This window comes from Thalassophryne amazonica, chromosome 2 (genome assembly GCF_902500255.1).
Source record: "Thalassophryne amazonica chromosome 2, fThaAma1.1, whole genome shotgun sequence".
NCBI classification, from domain to species: Eukaryota; Metazoa; Chordata; class Actinopteri; order Batrachoidiformes; family Batrachoididae; genus Thalassophryne; species Thalassophryne amazonica.
In genome coordinates this window covers 101,772,649-101,795,509 of record NC_047104.1, presented here as the reverse complement: position 1 = coordinate 101,795,509, position 22,861 = coordinate 101,772,649, and the positions used below count along the sequence as shown (strand labels likewise).

Below are 22,861 nucleotides of genomic sequence, written 5' to 3'. Positions count from 1 at the left end.
CCCAGGTACATTTCAGAGATGAAAGAGAGATGGGAGAAATTCTACTCCAGGGTGGAGTTCTATGGTGTAATGAAGAGAGCAATGAGACCACCAAAAACTCTGAATGGAAGTGAGGCCACTTGTTTGATTTGTGTATGTTTATATTTAAAGAACATGGTGACATGAGACATTTTAGTTTTTTGAATCCTTTTAAGGTCTCATAATGAGTGCTTATTTATACTGTGTTGTGCTTTCTGTCAAAACAGTGGAACATGCAACAGCGGCATTCAGAGCCTTGCCACAGCTCTTCCCATCTACCACCATGGCACAGAAGAAATTGGGAACAAACTGTGAGGCCATCTTCCATGTTCTTACAGTAAGACATAATACAATCATTAGGTGATATGTTAGGAAGATTTAACATATTGCGCACAGATAGAGATTAATGAAGTAAAGCATGTACTGAAATTGCTATTGGCTGCTCAATGTTCATGTCTGGTAGTGTTCTTGGTTGGTTTGGATTCAGTCATGTACTCATCCAGGCATTTTTCAGGATGTATGTCTTCTTAACTTGAAGTAATAAATAAATGCAATGAGAGGAGAATTGCAGAAGAATGTTAAGATGTCTCACAGCTCAGCATTCTGATGGCTGGAGTAGAAGATTCAAGAGCATCTGTGCCTATTCCAAAGTCATCAGATGCTAAACTGTCAGACATTTTAACATTCTTCTATAATTCCCCTCTAATTACATTTATTTATTCCCTCAAGTTGAGAAGACACCATAGGGATGAGATGATTGGGTCACTCTATCCATGGCTTTCCTTTGGCAGTGCAGACTATAGATTATGTGGATACTTGGTAACTCTGTTCTGGTGAAGCTCTGTGCTAATCCTGATAACCCTTTCCAGAGCTTTTTGGCCATTAGGCCATGAACCAATCATCAACTCTAATCTAAGTATTACCATTTATTGGACAAACAACACTTAGGATCTAGCCTAAGTATATCATTGCCTACCCAAAAATGTATGATATCCATCTTAAGGTGGTAGTTATAGTCAGGTAGGGGTCAATGAAGCGTTATAGAGAGATCAAAATTTAAAAATGCTCCAATCATGTTGAAAAATACAACATTATTTGTCTGAACATAACGAGTCCAAAAAGGTATAGTCTGGACTAACTATGACTGAATGTTATGGGGTAAAAACAGCAAAAATGGTGACAAAAGTCAGTTTCAGTTTGTACAGGAGTCAAAAGTGAAAGCTGCTCCAATGTCAGGAAAAAATTATACAAATTATTGGTTGAAATAAATGGAATAGTTTTGACTGAATGTTTGGTCTCCAAAGTAAAGGTCAAATAAGGCAGACGTCCAGTGCATTCTATGACATATGTATGCATGACAGAAGGTGCAAACTATTCCTTTTTAAAACCCTATTAACTCAAACAACAACTTTCATCACTTCTTACCAAAATTGCAGCAACTTTAACTTTTGACCCCTGTACAAACTGAAATGGACCTTTGTCACCATTCTTGCTGTTTTTACTTCATAACATTCAGTCACAAAGTCCAAACTATACCTTTTTTTGGAATCATTATGATCAGACAAATGTGGTCCATTCGGCTGCTCCCGTTTTGTTTGGGGTCGCCAATAGGGCATATTTCTCAACATGATTACAGCATTTTTAAATATTGAAATCTAATTCTTCACTGACCCCTACCTGGCAATAGCTACCACCCTGGGATGGCTATCCTACATTTTTCTGTAGGCCATGGTACACTGACGCTGGAATGTAAGTGTTGTTTCATCTCCTTAAGTGGTACCGAAAACCTCCTTGGCAATACTGTTATCATCATGTAATACTGCCAGTCAGATTACTTTCAACTGTACAGCAGTATCTTAATCTTGTTCGTCATTCCAGGCATCAGAAGAACCTGAGGCATACCTGCGCCAGGGGGGTGTTGAGGTCCCCAGTTGTGCTCTTGTCCGAAGGAAACTGCATGATTGCAGTGGGAAACAAACCAATCAACACCTCTGACATCCAGGAATTCGATAAGAGCCTGCTGTATCTCTTGGGGTACTATGTATTATATCTCACCTACCGAAAAAGCATCTCCACTCTGTCAGTATTGCAGACAGAGGTGCTGGAGGATGCAGTACACGAATGTGATAGAACTGCATCATACAATCAGGCCATGACCGAGTGAAGTGCTTGCAAGCTCTGTGTCATTGTTACATGTACATAGTTTTTGGCCAGTGTTCCCCATAAGTTTTGAAACAATCACAAAGTTATTCACAGGGGAGTTATGTTCTGTGTTCTTGTATTTGCCATTTTGTGTTTTATACGGTCGCTGGGCGGTTGTTCGTTTTTTGTTGTTTTTTTTTTTTTGTCATTTTGTGTTTTATACAGTTTTATATACATTCAGAATTGTCAAATGCCATTTATTATGATGAATGCAGAAATAAAATTACTGTGATTTCAAGAAACTGTCTCTTATTTTAAGATTTTATTGCTGGTCTTTAGTCTTTCATTAAGGCATCAATTCTAAAAGCCAGCTAACTAAAAAGAACAAAACTCAGTAACTTTATATTAATTGCACGCTATAAAGCATTAGTAAGGCATTTATAAAGTGTAAGTAAATGCTTAAATAACTACTTGTAAAACATTTACAAAGCATTCTTTTTTATTAGCTACTCATTGGTAAGAACATAAATAGATGGTTTAATAATTAATGATAAAATATGTAATATCTTTAAAAAAAAACATAAATGCTTTTTTAATTCTCTATAAACCATTCAAGAAAAGTTGATCATTAATAGTTTATCATTTACAAACGTAAAATCAGATACTATTCATTAGTGACAAAAATATTTTACAAATCATATTTTTATTGTCTTTATATTTTTTCCTCATAAATTATTAAGCATTCTATTTCTTAGCTACTCATTGGTAAGAACATAAATAGATGGCTTAATAATTATTAATAACAAAATATGTAATGTCTTTATAAACATTTATAATTTTTTTAATTCTCTATAAACAATTTAGGAATCACACACTAATGACTTCTCTCTGCACCTATTATTTGTTCCTCTTCTGTTCTTTTAGCTGCTACCTGCACTCTGCTCTCTAATTCTTTCCTCTTTTCCCTTTTAGCTACCTCTAATACTGTACCTCCGGTTAAGGAGGTCCTCACAGTGAGCTTTTTCCATTGCCATCTTTTTTATTTTTATTATTAATATTATAATTTATTTTTAATATTATTATTATTATTATTTATTAGTCCTTATATTTATTTTATTTAATTCAATTTCTCCAAGAGGCTATCATCCAAAAGGCTATCCGCTTCATCGATGGGGGAGGTGATGATCTAGTAGTTAAGGTGTTGGGCTTGAGACCAGAAGATCCTTGGTTCAAATCCCAGCCTGACTGGAAAATCACTAAGGGCCCTTGGGCAAGGTCTTTAATCCGCTGTTCCCGGTGTGTAGTAAGCACCTTGTATGGCAGCACCCTTACATCGGGGAGAAATGTACCACAGGCTTTTAAGGTGGCATTGTTCTGTCTGAGTTATTTTCATTAGTTACTTCATCCAAACCATCAACATGTCTATTAGACCCCATTCCTACCAGGCTGCTCAAGGAAGCCCTACCATTATTTAATGCTTCGATCTTAAATATGATCATTCTATCTTTGTTAGTTGGCTATGTACCACAGGCTTTTAAGGTGGCAGTAATTAAACCATTACTTAAAAAGCCATCACTTGACCCAGCTATCTTAGCTAATTATAGGCCAATCTCCAACCTTCCTTTTCTCTCAAAAATTCTTGAAAGGGTAGTTGTAAAACAGCTAACTGATCATCTGCAGAGGAATGGTCTATTTGAAGAGTTTCAGTCAGGTTTTAGAATTCATCATAGTACAGAAACAGCATTAGTGAAGGTTACAAATAATCTTCTTATGGCCTCGGACAGTGAACTCATCTCTGTGCTTGTTCTGTTAGACCTCAGTGCTGCTTTTGATACTGTTGACCATAAAATTTTATTACAGAGATTAGAGCATGCCATAGGTATTAAAGGCACTGCGCTGCGGTGGTTTGAATCATATTTGTCTAATAGATTACAATTTGTTCATGTAAATGGGGAATCTTCTTCACAGACTAAAGTTAATTATGGAGTTCCACAAGGTTCTGTGCTAGGACCAATTTTATTCACTTTATACATGCTTCCCTTAGGCAGTATTATTAGACGGTATTGCTTAAATTTTCATTGGTACGCAGATGATACCCAGCTTTATCTATCCATGAAGCCAGAGGACACACACCAATTAGCTAAACTGCAGGATTGTCTTACAGACATAAAGACATGGATGACCTCTAATTTCCTGCTTTTAAACTCAGATAAAACTGAAGTTATTGTACTTGGCCCCACAAATCTTAGAAACATGGTGTCTAACCAGATCCTTACTCTGGATGGCATTACCCTGACCTCTAGTAATACTGTGAGAAATCTTGGAGTCATTTTTGATCAGGATATGTCATTCAAAGCGCTTATTAAACAAATATGTAGGACTGCCTTTTTGCATTTACGCAATATCTCTAAAATCAGAAAGGTCTTGTCTCAGAGTGATGCTGAAAAACTAATTCATGCATTTATTTCCTCTAGGCTGGACTATTGTAATTCATTATTAGCAGGTTGTCCTAAAAGTTCCCTAAAAAGCCTTCAGTTAATTCAAAATGCTGCAGCTAGAGTACTAGCGGGGACTAGAAGGAGAGAGCATATCTCACCCATATTGGCCTCTCTTCATTGGCTTCCTGTTAATTCTAGAATAGAATTTAAAATTCTTCTTCTTACTTATAAGGTTTTGAATAATCAGGTCCCATCTTATCTTAGGGACCTCGTAGTACCATATCATCCCAATAGAGCGCTTCGCTCTCAGACTGCAGGCTTACTTGTAGTTCCTAGGGTTTGTAAGAGTAGAATGGGAGGCAGAGCCTTCAGCTTTCAGGCTCCTCTCCTGTGGAACCAGCTCCCAATTCAGATCAGGGAGACAGACACCCTCTCTACTTTTAAGATTAGGCTTAAAACTTTCCTTTTTGCTAAAGCTTATAGTTAGGGCTGGATCAGGTGACCCTGAACCATCCCTTAGTTATGCTGCTATAGACGTAGACTGCTGGGGGGTTCCCATGATGCACTGTTTCTTTCTCTTTTGCTCTGTATGCACCACTCTGCATTTAATCATTAGTGATCGATCTCTGCTCCCCTCCACAGCATGTCTTTTTCCTGGTTCTCTCCCTCAGCCCCAACCAGTCCCAGCAGAAGACTGCCCCTCCCTGAGCCTGGTTCTGCTGGAGGTTTCTTCCTGTTAAAAGGGAGTTTTTCCTTCCCACTGTAGCCAAGTGCTTGCTCACAGGGGGTCGTTTTGACCGTTGGGGTTTTACATAATTATTGTATGGCCTTGCCTTACAATATAAAGCGCCTTGGGGCAACTGTTTGTTGTGATTTGGCGGTATATAAAAACAAAAATTGATTGAATTGATTGAAATGTGAGGCATTATTTGTAAAGCGCTTTGAGCATCTGATGCAGATGGAAAAGCACTATATAAATACAGTCCATTTACCAGTTCATATCTATGTGAATTTATATCACTGGATATAAAACCTTGTTAGTTTTTTAAGCCCAGTTAGCCAATTAGCTGCTATCGCTTAGTGGCTAATGGTGACCCGTTCTGAACCCACATTTAGCAAGCTTTATAATAGTATTTTTTAAGTTTACTAACATGTAAGTTATAAGTGGACATATAAAAGTGAATTGGTCAACTGTTGGTGAGTATATGTAATTAGCATCTACAAATGAGTTTTGCTAGTCTTGCATCTGGCATCAATTCTCGTACCTGGATAAATAAGAGTTCAAATCTTATTTCAAGGGTTTTTTGCTAGAGATTATCTTATTTTTAAGATATGAATTCTTATAATCTGCTCAATCAGGGACGAAGATACTAATTTTGTCTCATTTTGGGGGAAAAAAAATTTTGATCGATTGCAGTTTATTGTTTGTATTACAACGTTTGGAAAGGAGGTGTCATTTGATTTAAACGGCAATTTGCTTTGAAGTTATTAATTACGAGCAGACTCTATCTTTCTAACTTGACTCATTTCTTTCTCACAACAAGAAAGGAGTCCCAGTCAGTCACTTTAATCTGCACAAAAGTGACTCACGATTGACATATTTTAATGGCTTTGAGAGGGGATAAGAAGCGGAGTTGCCGCTTCTGAAGAGGAGCGAAGATCCAACAAAGCAGCAGATTGAAGCACTGTTTCATTGGTTCAAGGTGGAGCTGGAGGTTAGTAAAGCTGAAGAGGCTGTGATTTTCTTTGGGAGTGATGAGGATGGACAGAATGACCATATCAGAAGGACAGCACAGGTGCAACAGATGGAGACAAAGTCGGAGAAGAGAGCTTGACATGTATTGCGCATACTGTATGCAGAAGAGACATGAAGGGTATATTAGGAGAAGGATGCTGAGGATGGAACCACCAGGCAGGAGCAAAAGAGGGCGATTAAAGATGTTGATGTGGTGAGGGAGGGCATGTTAGTGTGACAGAAGATGCAGAGGAAAAGAGTGAGATTTTTGGAGCCATCTCACACAAAGAAATTCTGAATGTGTTGATCTTGTGTCATAATACAACCCTCTGATGCGCACTGTGGATGTTTGTATTAAAATCCATCATCCAATTAATTATATTAAATATTTACAGAATGAATTGAGCCCAATACCCGCTGTCTACCAGTTGTATTCATAACAGCTCAATGTAATTTGCATCTTATTTAGTAGCGTTATAATCTGATATTCACATTCCTGCTGAGCAAACTTTCCTATTTAGTACAAAGTGTCTCGAAAAAACTTTGACTTGACAGTGTAAAAGGCATTAAAATGTCTAATTTATTCTGGTTATGTGACTCCTTCCCCTAGAGTCCAAATAATTAATTGTTTTTACTGCAAAATATTCTCTAGTGCATTTATCTACATTAACTGAAGTAAACAGAGAATATTCTGTTTTATATCGGTGCTCATCGCCGCATGCTGTCTGTAACCCTGCATGCAGGCTGCACACCGACACTGCTGACAGAAGACTCAGACTTGACTCAGTCTGCAGACAAACATTTACGGAGACTTTAATTTCATCCCTTTGCTGTTCGGAAGAACAAAAAGTCTCAACCCAAGAAACTCTGTGATGTTCCTACAAGGATCAGATCTGATTTACACACAGCTCTCTGTCAGTCATAATGCATCCACCATCTTACCAGATGGACACTGAAAAATTAAAAAAAAAACAACAAAAGCAAGAACAACTCCACTGCCCTTGTCAAATAAAACATATACAGCATCATACAGTGCAGTAGGTTTGGACTACATATAATTATATTACAAGCATTCCTTTTTACCCAAGGCCATCAAATATGGCCATCAGGTATTGTGAAGGCTTTGCGTCCATCTGCTCAGAATAAGTCCACCCATATTACTGCCGCAGTCTTCAAATTCGCAGGGGACATTCTTGAGACACAGACCTTGGACGAGTTCAAAGATGGCTAACCTTGACCTATTTTAAGAGATATTTTTAGAGGTTAAAATGTGAAGCGCCTTGAGGCAACTCTGTTGCGATTTGGCGCTATATAAATGAAAATAAATATAAATTAAAAAATAAATATATTCTGTTTTAATCTGTTCAGTTTTATTTTTGAGTGCCAGCAGTGACAGCCAATCAAAGTAGAGCAGCACTGTGATGTCAGTGGCTGGTCTCTCCAAAACCGCTTCATTTTGTGGGTTTATATACGTTTCTCATATATTATAGGGCTGAAACGATTTATCGAGTAATGTGAATAATTTGATTACAAAAAATGTTCGAGGCAAATTCTTTGCCTCAAGGCATCGTTTAAAGCTGTTTATTTTGAAAGCGTCAGTCGGGGGCGAGCTTATGCTGCTGCTTCCTGCTGATAGCTGAGTTCACACAGAAAACGACACAAGGATCGAGAAAAGTACAGGCTATGCAGTGCACAACACAACAAAATGCAGAAAGACGCTGAACTTTTGAATGGACATTTTCGGTACAAAGTTCTACAGGATCAGGCCCGGATCCAGACCGGTTTGGACCGATGCAGCTGCATCGGTCAAATTTTTTTTACGCATCGTTCGTCATCGTAAAAAAAAAAAAAAATCTTGAATAATCTCGAATAGCCGAACGTGTCCCCACAGTGAACACAGCTTTTCAGTGGTTTTCATGTCAACCTATAGTCCGTAAATGATACAGATTTTTCCGAGTTTCAGAGTCATACGGACGTACAAGTAAAGTCGGATATTCAGGGTTTGGTCTGTAATAAACCATTTCTGCAGCGCGGCTCCACTTTGAAACCATGAACCATTGAAGCAATGCTTCGATCCAGTAGCTCGTTGGTTCTTTGATTCACTGCTCTTCAGAAACGGCAAGCCGCTTCTTAACCCCTCGCAAAGCCATTAAAATATCGTCAGTCACTTTTGTGTGGATTAAAGTCACTAACTGGGACTCTTGTCTTGTTGCTGTCAAGAAACGAGAATCGTCCTCCGTTCCGTTCACACAGCTCGAAACGCTGCGCGGCTGAGACAGAGTCCGGTCGGAATTAATAACTTCAAAATGAATCGCCGCTTTAAATAAAATGACACCTCTTTCCAAATGTAATACAGACAAACTACAATCGACTAAAAGGTTTTTTTTTTCCTCCCAAAATGAAACGTGCTGTATTTTCTTTTCAAATTACATCCTGAAGTGAAGCACAGCAGCTGTAAGCTCAGCTCAGATATATGGAAACACATTCATGCCAATGTCTGAAAGGAAACACTTTTGACAAAAACTACAGATTTTGTTTATTCCTATTTATGTCCAGAGATCAAGGATTCACCATGTAGAGTTTATTATGTACAAAGTTTAAGGATCCAGTGACCAAATTCATATTTATTTACTTTAAGACTCAATAAAATGTTCAATTTCAATTCAATTTAATCGGCTTATAAAGTGCCAAATCACGACAAAATCTAAATATACTAAAACAAATACATCACAATTGTACACATATCAAATTGTGGTATGTGTACAATTGTGACATATTTGTTTTAGTACATTTAGTCATGGACATGAATATTGTTATTTTGATATGAAACAGTATAACAAATGACCTGCCAGTGGTTTTATATTTGATTTCATTAGTGTGTTTCAGTTGAAATTTACATTTTCAAATAAAACTGTGCTTTTAAGCGGCTTTTGAATTCATTTTTAGGTTTCACATATACCATGTGATTAATCATGATTAATCACAGAAAGTCATTGAGTTAATGCGATTAAGATTTTTTATGTTTGCCCACCCCTATTTTTTTTATGTTGGAGATTGGGCTTCATCTCTTATCTCATTTCATCTCTTGTCTGTGGAAAAACAAAACTACACACCAACATAAATTTGGTATCATGCACCACATCATCAGCAAAACATGGAGCTCATTTACAGCAGCAGAGGCACTCCTTTACTGTGTTGCACCTTTTTTTGTACCTGTTGATCTGTTACAGCTGTTGATGCGTGAAGCTGACACATGGAAATTTGTTGCAGATAATGCATGACAGGATGAAAAAGTAACACCAGTACTGATAGTGAAGTAGCCTCTGCACAGAAAGTATATAAACAAGTATAATAATATGTACCAACTACAGCTTTATTAAATGTTTAATTCCTTTTATAGCTCCATCTAATGATATATCATTTGAGCAAGAAGTAAACTCAAATACCTAATCTTTTAGTAAAACTATCTGAATTAATTCTTCTCTGTTAAACATTAATTGACTTGCTTCTATTGATGCAAGTTGTTTCAAATCGATCTATTTCCACAAGTGCTCCCTGTTCATGCACTGACATACGGAGCTCTTTATGGAAATAGGTGAGAACAATGAACTGCACTAAGACCAGCACATCACAATAATGAGGAAAAAACTCAACCAAAATGAAAATGATTGACCAGGAACTTGTGCTGTTGCTTCAGGGTAGAATATTCCTTTTTTATGAAGCCATGTGGTCAGAATATTAGGTTATACATTATTATGTCATAGGCCAGGTAGAATATTCCTTTTTTATGAAGCCATGTGGTCAGAATATTAGGTTATACATTATTATGTCATAGGCCAGAATATTTGGTTTTCCTTTTTGACATCATAAGGCAAAAGGTCTTGTCAGGTCAAATCAAAGGAGTCTTTTAAGTTACCCAATTAAAAGTGTTTAGTTCTTGTCAGTCGCAAAGTATTGGGTTAACTAGTTTCTATTACACATTTATCATTACTTTAAGTGTCTTTAGCTTTGTTAGACTGCAAGCTCAAACCAGATTTATTGTATATCTGATTCAAATCTAACCTCACTATGTGACTGTTGACATTACATATAGCAAGCGACCAGATCCATTCTGTGTGTCCATGTGGCAATCTTCTTTTTAACATCTTATCCACATTGGCTACTACAGCAATGATAAAATGCCTGCAGGCCATGTGAGCAGAGCAAAGTGAGCGTGGAGCGGCATATTTGGAAAAAAATAAAAAAGTAATTTTCACGAAAAGGAATTTGTTGTGTGTTGGGGGGCTTGGCTGGACACTGTTTTGCGGTTTTTGTGTTTGTTTTCCTTCCCAGGTGGTTTGGGGCTGATCTCTGGGGAGAATGTGCTGCAGAAGAGTCTCTCACCTCTGTCACGGTGATCTGCTGCACCTGTTGCACTCACGTGCGATTCTCTAATCTGGACAATTTACGACACCTGTGACATTCGCGTGCAGTTCTAAAGACTCTCAGCTGGTACCAATGAAGAGATGAAGAACTGCATTTAAGCCAGCAGTGATCTGGGCTTAGGGGCCGGAGAATACGACTGTGTGACGATCGTTTGAGGACGCTGAGGGCCGCTCCAGAAGCTGACATTGCGCCTGTGAAGGAGGACGAGGGTGAGAGGCAAGCGCTGTCAGCACACGTCAGAGGTGATTATCCTTAAAAGCTTATCTGTGAATATAATGTGGCGTTGTTGCGCAGCTAAATTTAAGTATTGAAGAGAATTGCTCGTTTGCTCCTCGCGGCTGTGGCGTGCGGATTGATAATCCTCCACAAGCTGTGAGCAGCTGTTCTTTTGAATTAAGCCTGAAATCAGTCCTGAACGTGTTGCTGATAAGAGTGCCTCTAAATAGTGTTTCTTGATATAAGTACTGAATAACCTCACCTCTGTTCCTCCTTCACAGAGTACAGTCTTGGGAAAAGCCACCTGGGGGGGTGTCGGTGGAACTCCTGAGTCCAGAACGTTCGGGCTCTGATCCGTTGAGGCGCTGGGAGAGCGCGCCGCCTCTTCACCCCACCAGACTCATTTATTTTGTATTTTGTGTACAGCACAGTGGGAAGAAAATAAATTTGTTTCTTTTGGAACTGCTTCTGGTTATTTAGTGCTGGGTTCAGTCAGACGCTGGACCGCTCCTCAACCTGCGTCCAGACCATAACAGAATTAAGGCATTTCCAGACGTCATCTTCCAGAACCAGGATGTCTTATGTGGATAACAGTTTGCATCAGGCTATGATGATGAATCCAGCTGAAACCATGCAACAGGTAAGACTAGAAGCACTCAGAGAGTGCAAACCTCCGCCAAGGCCATGGGGTCACTGACGCCATAACATCTACACGCCGTGGAATCATTGAACCTAAAAAAGTCTAACAATGATGTTTGCTCAGTAGTAAAAAAGTTTCATCTGCTGTGACTGGATAGCATGTATCCTTAGCGCTTGGCATCACAGTTTATTGCAACTTGCACCTTTCCCAGAAGCTACTGTCATCTGAGCACTGATATTGATATTGCATGTGCTTATAGACAAAAACAAATAAGAGACTAAATTCAATTTACGAGGTCTGTGAGAAAAGCAACGGACCTTTTTATTTTTTTTTTTAAAACTATATGGATTTGATTCATATATTTTTTACGTCAGCCAAGCTTGAACCTTCGTGCTCATGCGTGAGTTTTTCCACGCCTGTCGGTTGCGTCATTTGCCTGTGGGCAGGCTTTGAGTGAGCACTGCTCCACCCCTCTCGTTGTTGTTTCATTGCGAGGAAATGGCGGAATGATTTGGGCTTTTTTTTCCATCAGAATTTTTTCAGAAACTGTTAGAGACAGGCAGCTGGAAACCATTCGAAAAATTTATCTGGCTTTCGGTGAAAATTTTACAGGCTTCACAGAGAATAAGGAGTGTTACTACAGCTTTAAGGATGGCCCACAATGGCGCACGGCGCGCCGCGCTCTGAGCCACCATCGAGAGGCAGAAACCACCACATCATTTCTAAACGGATGGCTGTGTGGAGCCGGGACCGTCGTGTGCAATTTCTCTGGTTATCACAAGAGCTGGACATCAGCCATTTTCCGGCAGATTTCACTTTTAACGAGAGATTTTGTCATGGAAAGCCGCGCAGAGGCTTCGCGCGTCACGACCGATTTGCTGATGAAGCGAGACAAAGGAACACCTCCGTTTCGGAGTGTTAGAGGACAAATTGGGACATGCCTATCTCGGCTTTCAGTGCTTACCAGTCGAGTGAGTATAAGAGAAATTGTGGAGAGCTGCAAGTGCTTAATGCTAACTTTTAACACTGAAAATGCCATAGACATGCTAACGCGTTAGCATTGGGATCCGGATCGTGATCCGGATCACCACTAAAATTTAATCACTTGTTCCTCTTGTCATTTCCAACCACTCCACAAAATTTCTATAAACAAAACTAAATTTAAGAAATATTACAATTTGACAACAAACGCACCCAAACGTGATGACAGCTGCAACTGCTTAATGCTATATTTTAACACTGAAAATGCCATAGACATGCTAACGCGTTAGCATTGGGATCCGGATCGTGATCCGGATCACCACTAAAATTTAATCACTTGTTCCTCTTGTCATTTCCAATCACTCCACAAAATTTCATCAAAATCCATTCAAAACGTTTTGAGTTATCCTGCTGACAGACAGACAAACAGACAAACAAACAAACAAACGCGACCGAAAACATAACCTCCTTGGCGGAGGTAATTAAGACTTTATATTTACTCACTCTGTGAAAGGTTTTATCATTTTCAACAGTATACTGTAAGTCAGAACTGTATGAATGGTTGTGTGAGGACTTCAATGAAAGGAAATATAGGGTCTGGAGATGCTATACTGCACCTCTGTATTTATGTGGACCATCCTGAATAAAGATATATTTTATTAGTATTATTAGTGTGTCGCTTTGTAGTGTAGCTTTAGCTTCTGCTGCTACAATGATTAACGCTTACAGCAGTCAGCTCTTACACGAGTCTTCTTCTCCATTTTCTGTGGCAGCATTACAGTGCTACAGGCCTGGCATACAGTATGAACTACAGTGTTTTCGGTCTTTAGCGTTTTCATGTGGACACAGATGAATCTTGAAATGGTGGCGTGTTTACAAAACACTATTTGAAAATGACAAAAACAAAGATCGTATTTGGAAAACCCCATATCCATGTGGACAAGACCCTTATCTCTTGCTCTGTTTCACTTCAATTTTTGCATACCGGAGCCACTGAAACATGACTGACCCGGGGTGGATTACTGCATTATTGAACCTGAAACACACTGCAGGCGTCACATCTGTGACACCCAATACACACATGCAGGAGCTGAAGACAGCTGTTGCTTTGTTGCCAAGTCTTTTCACATCCTTTGGCTTTGACAATAACTTTTATCCAATATGCTGTGTCTTCTGTGGCCTTATTTTGGACATGATTTTCAAGTTAGTTTAGATTTGCATGTGTGTGTGTATTCACATATTCTTTTATTCCTCCCACCCCCGGATCATTTCATTGAACAATGTCTGTCACCCGACACTGCATCGCTGTAAGCACACCTCATGTCAAACATTTTGTTTGCTTTTTTGAGTGAGCAATGAGTGATTTTATTGAAGCAGGGTGAAAACTGACTGGAGCGCGGAGTAATAATGAGGGATGTGGATGTAGACTGCAGTTGCATTGAGGTGTGTGTGTGTGTGTGTGTGTGTGTGTGTGTGTGTGTGTGTGTGTGTGTGTGTGTGTGTGTGTGTGTGTGTGTGTGTGTGTGTGTGTGTGTGTGTGTGTGTGTGTGTTTGGGGGGGGGGGGATTTACAGTGTGTCCTGCTCCTCCAAACTGTATGCAGCGCCAAGATCTGAGCATTCAGACCAAAACAAATTTGAAGAAATACGATTTGAATGGCATTCCAAACCACCTGTGAATGAGGCTTGAAATTGTTTTTTCTTTTTTTGGGGGGGGGCATTTCATGTGATTTTTCATTGTTCAGACTTACAGCACTGGATTCAAATCAGATATGCACATAAATCGGATTTTAGTCGTAACAGAGCCTTACTTCTTTGAGTCACTCAGTTACGTACATTCATGTCGCCAGTTATTTTTACTTAGTTACAAAGTAAAATCACCACTGTTAAATTAACAGTGACAGCAAACATGTGGTCCCACTCTGAGAAGAGCAAGACCATATGGCAGAGTTAATTTAACAATGTCAGTGTTAGTTTTACACTGGTGATTTTACTGTGTACCAGTCACCTCACAGAGTTAAACTTACTACTTATTTCTATCGTTATCTCAAGTCATGTAGGATATATTTTACTTTTAAGTCACTTGCCTTTAATCCATGACTGAAGGCACTAATCCAGAGCTAGACCAAAGTTGTGTGAGATCTTCCTGGGAAAAAGGTTTATCTCTCCACCAAATTTCACTAAAGTCTGTTCATGTCTTTCTGAAATGTACTTCTGACAAACAGACAAGACAAAATGGAAATAAAAACATAGCCTCCCCACCAGTGGTAATTAATGTCGCTAAGAAATTTTCATTCTGCTAAAACGTGACTATAACAGGCTTCAAAAGATCTCGGCACATTAAAGGAAGCCAAAGATTATGTTTGTGCAAGTGTACTTTTCAGAGCTGCATACCAAAGTCTGCATGGCTGCATGCAGAAACATGCACACATACATGCTGACATATGCTTCTGCTTCCCTCAGTTCTCTCCCTCATCTAATAACTACCTTTCCCTTATCCCAGAGAGACAATTTCTTTTGAACAATTATTTTTTTAATATTGACTAATTGCTAAGTGATGATGCCTCCACTCAGGTATCATGTATCATGTGTTCTGGATTTCAAAAATACATGAACACATTGCTTTGAATTAAATACGCAATAAGTCTATTTCAATTGATCAGCGCGGACCATCTTTGAAAAGGCTTTATTTTACTCGGTGTGCCGCGTTGGAAAGTTGTAGCTTCTGCTGCTGCATTGATTTGCTCCTTAAGGCACCTTGACACTTGCATGAATGATGTGGCACAGATAAATTTCATGCCACTTACATGAACTAGTCGTGAGTATTGTGCAACCTATTCGAAAACACTGCGTGTCATTGCATGCAGGGCATCTGAACCTGAAATTAGAATATGAAGCGAAGCTACAGCTATAATACACAAAACTTTACAGATACATTATCTAACTCATAAGGAGGAGTGAAAATGCAACTGTTTTACCAATCCATTACAATATACATATTATAAATAATTTCATTTGAGACAAGATTCCAAATGCCTTCACCACATGACATGGATGAGACAACCTGGAGGTGTACATAATTTCTCTGTGATTCTGGGAGTGATGAGAGAATGGTTTCATCAGCCACATTCTGAGAGCAAATGCGTCATTGGCTATGAAATGATTACTTTATATAGCGTGGTGTCAAGCGGGACAAAGAGTGAGCCTCCAGTGAGACAAAGCGGGACGCACTGGCATGACGAACAGCGCGGCAGTACAGGAACTAAATCTGTGTCAAGGTACCTTTACTCGAATAATCGTTTCAGCCCGAGTATAAAGGATCCACAATTTGAAAAGCAGACCCCACAGTGTTCAGTTCACCTCAGTTTATTTATATAGCACCAAATCACAACACAACTTGGCCCAAGGCACTTCACAAGAATAAGGTCTAACCTTACCAACCCCTTTGAGAAAGCATGTAGGCAACAGTGGTAAGGAAAAACTCCCTCTGGCATTTTTTGTTTGTTTTGTTTTTTTTTGTTGTTGTTTTTTTTGTAGAGGAAGAAAACTCAATCAGACCAGACTCAGAGGGGGTGACTCACTGCTTAGGCCATTCTAACAATAACAGAGGTCAAATAAGTAGACCAAGTACACCAAAGAATTTTCAAACATGCCAAATAAAATGAAACAAAACAGAAGTCTGGTTATAGATCATTCTAACTGTTGGTGTCATCCTCCAGGATGACAGAGAAAACAGAGAATGTTTTTGTCCTTAACTAACAATTGGCTAAACGTGTTAACCTATAAAACTGTTCTGCTTATAATTGGATCAAATAAACATTTCAACTGTAAAAATGGTTGTTCACCACTGATCCATTTGTATTGCTTAACTAAATCCCAAACAAACAAAAAACCAACAGTATGTCTCCCATATCCAAATCAAATTCTTCATCTGCATCTGATGGTCATAAATTTGTTGAAGTGTTGAACCAATCAAGTTACTGCGACATAAATCCGACAAATGTATTTGGAGCAGCAGTGGACTGATCAGTGAGGGTGAGAGTCTGCAGTCTGCACCAGCTCCTGTTCTGCCTTGTTGCTGCTACGCTGTACAATCTCATCTGATAAATATAACTGTCCTCTCAGCTTCAACTGTAAACACTCACTGAGCTTCTCCATTGACTTGATGCACGAATTTGCTCACAGCCATTGTGGGAGCTGCCACAGTCATCTGCAGCTCCATCAGCACTGTGTTAATGAGACGCTGTGCACAGGACTCGTGGCGACTTGGTGACAATCCATACAAACAGCACACGCCCCAATAGGTCAAGTCGAGCAACGGCACAAGAACGCCTTTTCAGTCCAATAAAATGCACACCGGTTACCACGACACAGCTGACAGACTTTATTTTCAACAACATAAATGCCGCACCTAATATTTTTACTCATGGACAGGAAAGTCATTTCTTCACACAATTCAAATGATCCAAAAAAACAAAATATAGAGTAACATAAAAATATGGTGCGGTGTGTTTCTACTGACATGCAGCAGACATTTTTTTTTTTTTTTTGCCACGACACGTAGAAGCATTAAGAGGACATCAGCAGCCCTCGTGGTCGGTGAGTGTGGACTTGCTTCATTTAATGAATTCTTGGCTGAAGCTATTTGATGCAGGAGAGTTCAGCAGGTTGTGTGCTGTTAGTGCAGCAGATAAGAGAATATTTAAAGAAGAATACTTCAAATGGTGATGCAAGCGCCAAATTTGGCACAAATACTCCTTAGATATTACTCTTGAAAAAGCAGAATGTCCACTTGAATGTTCAATAGGCAGCCAGGTAGGGGTCAATTGAAGAATTACACAAGGGGTCAAAATAAAAAAAAATGCTCCAATTATATTGAAAGGTACTCCATGTTATTTGTCTGATCATAAAGATTTCAAAAAGGTATAGTTTGGACCATCTATGACTGAATTCTATGGAGTTGTGGGGTAAAATAGTAAAAATGGTGAGAAAGGTAGTAAGGTAAGACCTTACTTGTGTGAAGCGCCTTGAGGCAACTCTGTTGTGATTTGGCACTATATATACTCAACAAAAATATAAACGCAACACTTTGTGGGCAAATGCTCACATTCGCTGGCGTTTGGCACGTTGGAGAGGTGTTCTCTTCACGGATGAATCCCGGTTCACACTGAGAAATTGTGGAGAGCTGGGCTTGTCCCAACTTGTCCTTTAACACTCCGAAACGCAGGTGTTCCTGCTGTCAACTGATTTCCTGAAAGCTGCACTCCTCCTGTGGTGTGAATTCATACACAGTGTAAATATAAGGTCTTACCCGTTCGTTTTAGTGAAGGAAAGCCCCTCTCCGGCACTTTGCGCCAGAGCTGTGCCATCAGATCAGTTAGGGAAGCGGAGCTTTCTCCCCCCACCCTTCCAAATCAGTTCTCTGTCTTGGCGCAACAAGTCGAAAAGTCACAGTGCCTCATTAACGTCTCATTTACCACAGACTCCATCTGATCCTGGCTGCACACGATTAAAGTTAGAAAAAGAAAAAGTTAAACTTACACAGTTCTCCGTGTGGAGCAGAGACACTGTGCGCGTACAATGGATAACGTGCGTGTCAATATTTACGTGTAACACTTCAGGGAAAAAAGCATTTATGGTACATATTTAATTAAAAGTTAAAAGATCTTTCTGTCTAACATCTTTCTGTGTAAATATCTCATGTTACAACGTGAAGACCCATGTCTTATAGACAAGTGCGGCCTATTTATGTACAATTTCTTCTTTCTTTTTAAAATTGGTGGGTGTGGCTAATAAATATATATATATATTACATTACAAAGAAGACAATGCTCACATGGCCAAGGGTATTTTAGCATTGCGCTATATTTTTACTTTTATCGGCTATATCAGTGCCCACACAAGTTAAAGACTTGGAAGAAATGATATATAATGTTTTTAAAAGATATTGTTGACTGGAGTGAAATATGACTGACTATAGCTAATTAACTATTTCCAATACTATTTCTCTCCATGTTAGCCTGTCAATCACACACTGATGAAGGTGATGTCTAAACCTATATTTACAAAGGTACATAGCATAAAAAAGAACTAAAAATTCTCTTCCATTTAAACGTGTATGACATTTGGAGGAAGACAGGAAATTAACTGAGCACCAAGCTGTAATGAAAATTATAACATTGTTAAAAGGTTAACATTATTTTTAAAAAACATCTGCTCCAGAAGAATAAAAAAATATAAGGTTTCTGATTTCATTTTTGTACCTAGCAATATATCAGTTGTTTCTGATTTGCATTTCTTGAATCAGTTCAGCACCTTGCCAAAAAGACTTTGGCTATAAAAGGTAAAGGGCACTTGCATTAGATATTTTTTAAAATCTTTAATCACTGTAATAACTTGAAACCTGTTCCTGTTCTTTTGAGTAATGCATAACACAACCCCTAAAATTTCCATAATTACATCTGTTAGGCTCCCATCAAATGTTCGGGAACAGGTCTGATGAAAACAGGGAAGAGAAGGCTGTAATTTTGACATTCTCACTGAGAATGTCCTCTTCTCTTCAAATAAAAAAAGCATAGAGCAGGTGTCCCCGTGGGGTAGGAGTTGGACTACTAACATGTAGACCATGTAGGTGTGTGCTTCAGTCTACCGCTCTGTGTCCTGGGACAAGACACATTGTCTACATTATCCTAGTCCACCCAGCTGTAAATGAATACTGTCCTTGACAGAAGTAACCTGTGATGAACTGGCATCTCATCCAGAGGGAACCAGAGACTCTGAAATGCTTTGAAGAATGAACTATGGTATCCAGGGCATCACAGTCTGTACAGAACTTACTTCTTCAAATAAAAGTGAAGAAAGTCAAGAAAATACCCTGCTTAACATTAGGGCTGCAGCTATCGATTAGTTTAGTAATCGAGTATTCTATCGATTATTCTGGCAATTAATCGAGTAATCGGATAAAAAGTACTTTTGCGTTTTAAAACATTAACAGTCCACGGCTCTCCCTAAGTAATGGCACAATGTCACTGCGTCATCACGGAGACTGTCAAATTTAGTGTATCCCTTTCTGTTTTCCTGGGTAATTTTCTTTTTTTTCACATCTTTACAAGTTTTGAATCTTTCCTGGTGTCAGGAGCTCAGACAAAGTCTGGCCAAAGTCTTGATATTTTGCTGAAATGGCGATGGGTTGTGGCTTTCTGTTTTTTGTTTTTCCCAACTTGTAAAATGTAACCATTTTTATTTATTTATTTATTAAGGTGGTGGACTGGATCCCTGCATGAATTTCTTTTTAACACTCTGCGATTCATCCAATGCATTTCACTTTCAGCTGGAGGTTGAGCATGCAGCCTCGCAGTCACTGGCTTTTATTATTATTATTAATTTATTTGAGTTCCCGTGTTTGTGAAGCATTGTGTGTTGCCCAAAAAAGTGAAACACTCATTGTGAGTCACACAGAAGAAAGAGTGGACTTCTTCCAGAGACTGTCTGTGGCCGGGACGGAGCTGTGTGAGGGCAGAGCTGAGCCGCTCACAACGGGCAGAGAGAGAGTACGTAGAGTGGCCAGTGGACCAAACTGTGTAAAAAAAACAAAAAAAAAACAAACACACTGCTTTGTTTTAAAAACACTAAGCTATTTCAGATGATCAGCGTGGACCATCTTTTTCCTAAAAGGCTTTATTTCCTTGTTTGTCACGTTGGAAAGCTGCAGGTCTTGTGCTAATTTGATTAGCGCTTGCACTAGTCTTCTTCTGTTTGTTTTTCTGGGGACATTACAGCGCCACACACAGGCCTGGCATATGTACTACAACGTTAAACGACAGTTCGAGGCACAGAATTTGCCTTGAACATTTTTTGTAATTGAATTACTCGACTAATCGTTTCAGCCCTACTTAACATTTTGCCTTGATACTACCACACCTACGTACATTGTGTTTTTATTAGTGCTGGGTTGAAAAGATTGATTTGACTATTTTAAATCAATTCATACCTCCAAAGATCGATAATATATATATATATATATATATATATATACACACACACACACACACACACATATACGTACATATATACATACATATATACATAATATATACATACACACACACACATATACGAGGTCTGTGAGAAAAGTATCCGACCTTTTTATTTTATGCAAAAAATATATGGATTTGAATCATATGTTTTTACGCCCAGCTCTCCACAATTTCTCTTATACTCACTCGACTGGTAAGCCACTGAAAGCCGAGATAGGCATGTCCCAACTTGTCCTCTGACACTCCAAAACGGAGGTGTTCTTTGTCTCGCTCCATCAGCAGCTCCGTCGTGACGCGCGAAGCCTCCACGCGGCTTTCCATGACAAAATCTCTTGTTAAAAGTGAAATCTGCCGGAAAATGGCTGATGTGCAGCGCTTGTGACAACCAGAGAAATTGCACACGATGGTCCCGGATCGATACAGCCATCCGTTTAGAAATGAAATGGTGGTTTCTGCCTGTCGATCGCGGCTTGGAGCGTGGCGCGCCGTGCGCCATTGTGGGCTGTTCTTAAAGCGGTAGTAACACTCCGTAATCTCTGTGAAGCCCATAAAATTTTCACCGAAAGCCATGTGAATTTTCCGAATGGTTTCCAGCTGTCTCTAACAGTTTCTGAAAAGATTCTGATGGAACAAAGCCCAAATCATTCCGCCATTTCCTCGCAATGAAAAAACGATGAGAGGGGTGGACCAGTGCTCACTCAAAGCCTGCCCACAGGCGAATGACGCAACCGACAGGCGTGAAAAAACTCACGCATGCGCACGAAGGTTCAAGCTTGGCTGACATAAAAACATATGAATCAAATCCATATATTTTTTGCATAAAATAAAAAGGTCGGATACTTTTCTCACAGACCTCGTATGTATATACACACACACACACACACACACTTCTCACCAGCGTTATAACAGAGTGCCTGAAAAAAATTATGCTGAAGTTGGGCCGTTAAGCTGTTTTTGACGGTGCGTAACGGGAAAAATTAAATTATCATTTCTCTACATTGACTGTGGACCCGCTGGTCCTGATTTAGAAGCAGCGTGTCCACAATTTATTCATCAACCTCTGTCAAAGCCATTTAAAGATGTCTATCATGACTAGCGGCATTCTTGTCTGTTGTTGCAGGCAAGAAAAGAGAATCGTCCGCCGTTTAATTCACACAGTAGTTTTTTTTTTCTTCATAATGTGCCATTTCCGTGAGAAAGCGCACAAAGGTTCTCGGGTGTGGACTGTGGGAGAACTTTCCCATAGCCGCAATCTCAAACTTAGAACTTTACCCCGGCTGCAGGAAAATTTTTCTCATAGCTGTGTACTGCAGCAGTGAGTTTTGTAGGGGAGACTGGGGCTGTTTTCACCCTGTAAATTTTTAAAGGACATGTCACACGATTTTCAACATCCCAGTTAGCAAGACAACATAAAAGTACTCATGATCCTAAGTCTCTCTGCACACATATGTTAATAATTAGTGATCACTGATGTATATCACTCTGAGCGTTAGCAGGTGCATTTCTGGAAAACATCTCACTTGACAATTCTTGACAATTTTTCAGCGTGTGACGCACATTTTAGAATGAACAGAAACATCCCGATGACTGACAGACACTGGGAAACAAACCTCCTCCATCTGAAAACAAAGCTTCTGAGCTGCCGTTCGAAAGTGATGGCTTGGATTTACAGACAGGAGACGACGCACTTCACCTCGAAAGTCTTAACTTTTTACAGTGTCTGATTTTGTGTGGTGATGCACTGTTTGTGTGGATGCTGGCTTACTGAAGCTGTGGACATGAACGTGGGGCCATCTGACACTGCTTTTAACAGACTGCCGGACTTGGAGATGGATTTGTACATTGGAAAAAGTCAGAATACATTATTTCCAGGAGTTATTTGGCGTTATTTTATGTGCCAAAATCATCAGAGAACTAAAGGAAGCTGCAGACGCCGATCTCGCTCGTGGATGCTTCTTTGATCGTGTGGTGTTTACATTTGGAAAAATCCGGGGTGCTTGGTCAGTGTGCAACGCGCGTAGTTCACCAGTGTTGCGAGTGAGTTCCCAGTGAGTGTGTTGTGAGTCAATCACTAAGTTTATTGGACTTTTTCCTGCTCCTGTGCGCTATGTGTATCGGAATTTACACAAGTCAGGAGATTGGAAGACAGGTCGGCGTTTATCATGGCACCTTTCTTGGGAGAATCACCCTTAGCAGGGAGTTTCCCCTATCTTTCCGATCTACTACTAATGG

The 22,861-nt window shown here is 39.4% G+C and overlaps 1 protein-coding gene and 1 long non-coding RNA gene across 2 annotated transcripts in view; one reads left to right on the top strand and one right to left on the bottom strand.

The window, feature by feature from the left end:
- Window positions 1-22,861, bottom strand: part of galnt18b (UDP-N-acetyl-alpha-D-galactosamine:polypeptide N-acetylgalactosaminyltransferase 18b) — a 366,991-nt gene that overhangs the window by 323,682 nt on the left and 20,448 nt on the right. The window lies entirely within an intron of this gene.
- Window positions 1,125-21,076, top strand: LOC117528191. The gene is made up of 3 exons (XR_004565695.1): window positions 1,125-1,294; window positions 6,537-6,538; window positions 21,065-21,076. It is a non-coding gene; the product is annotated as an uncharacterized LOC117528191 (long non-coding RNA).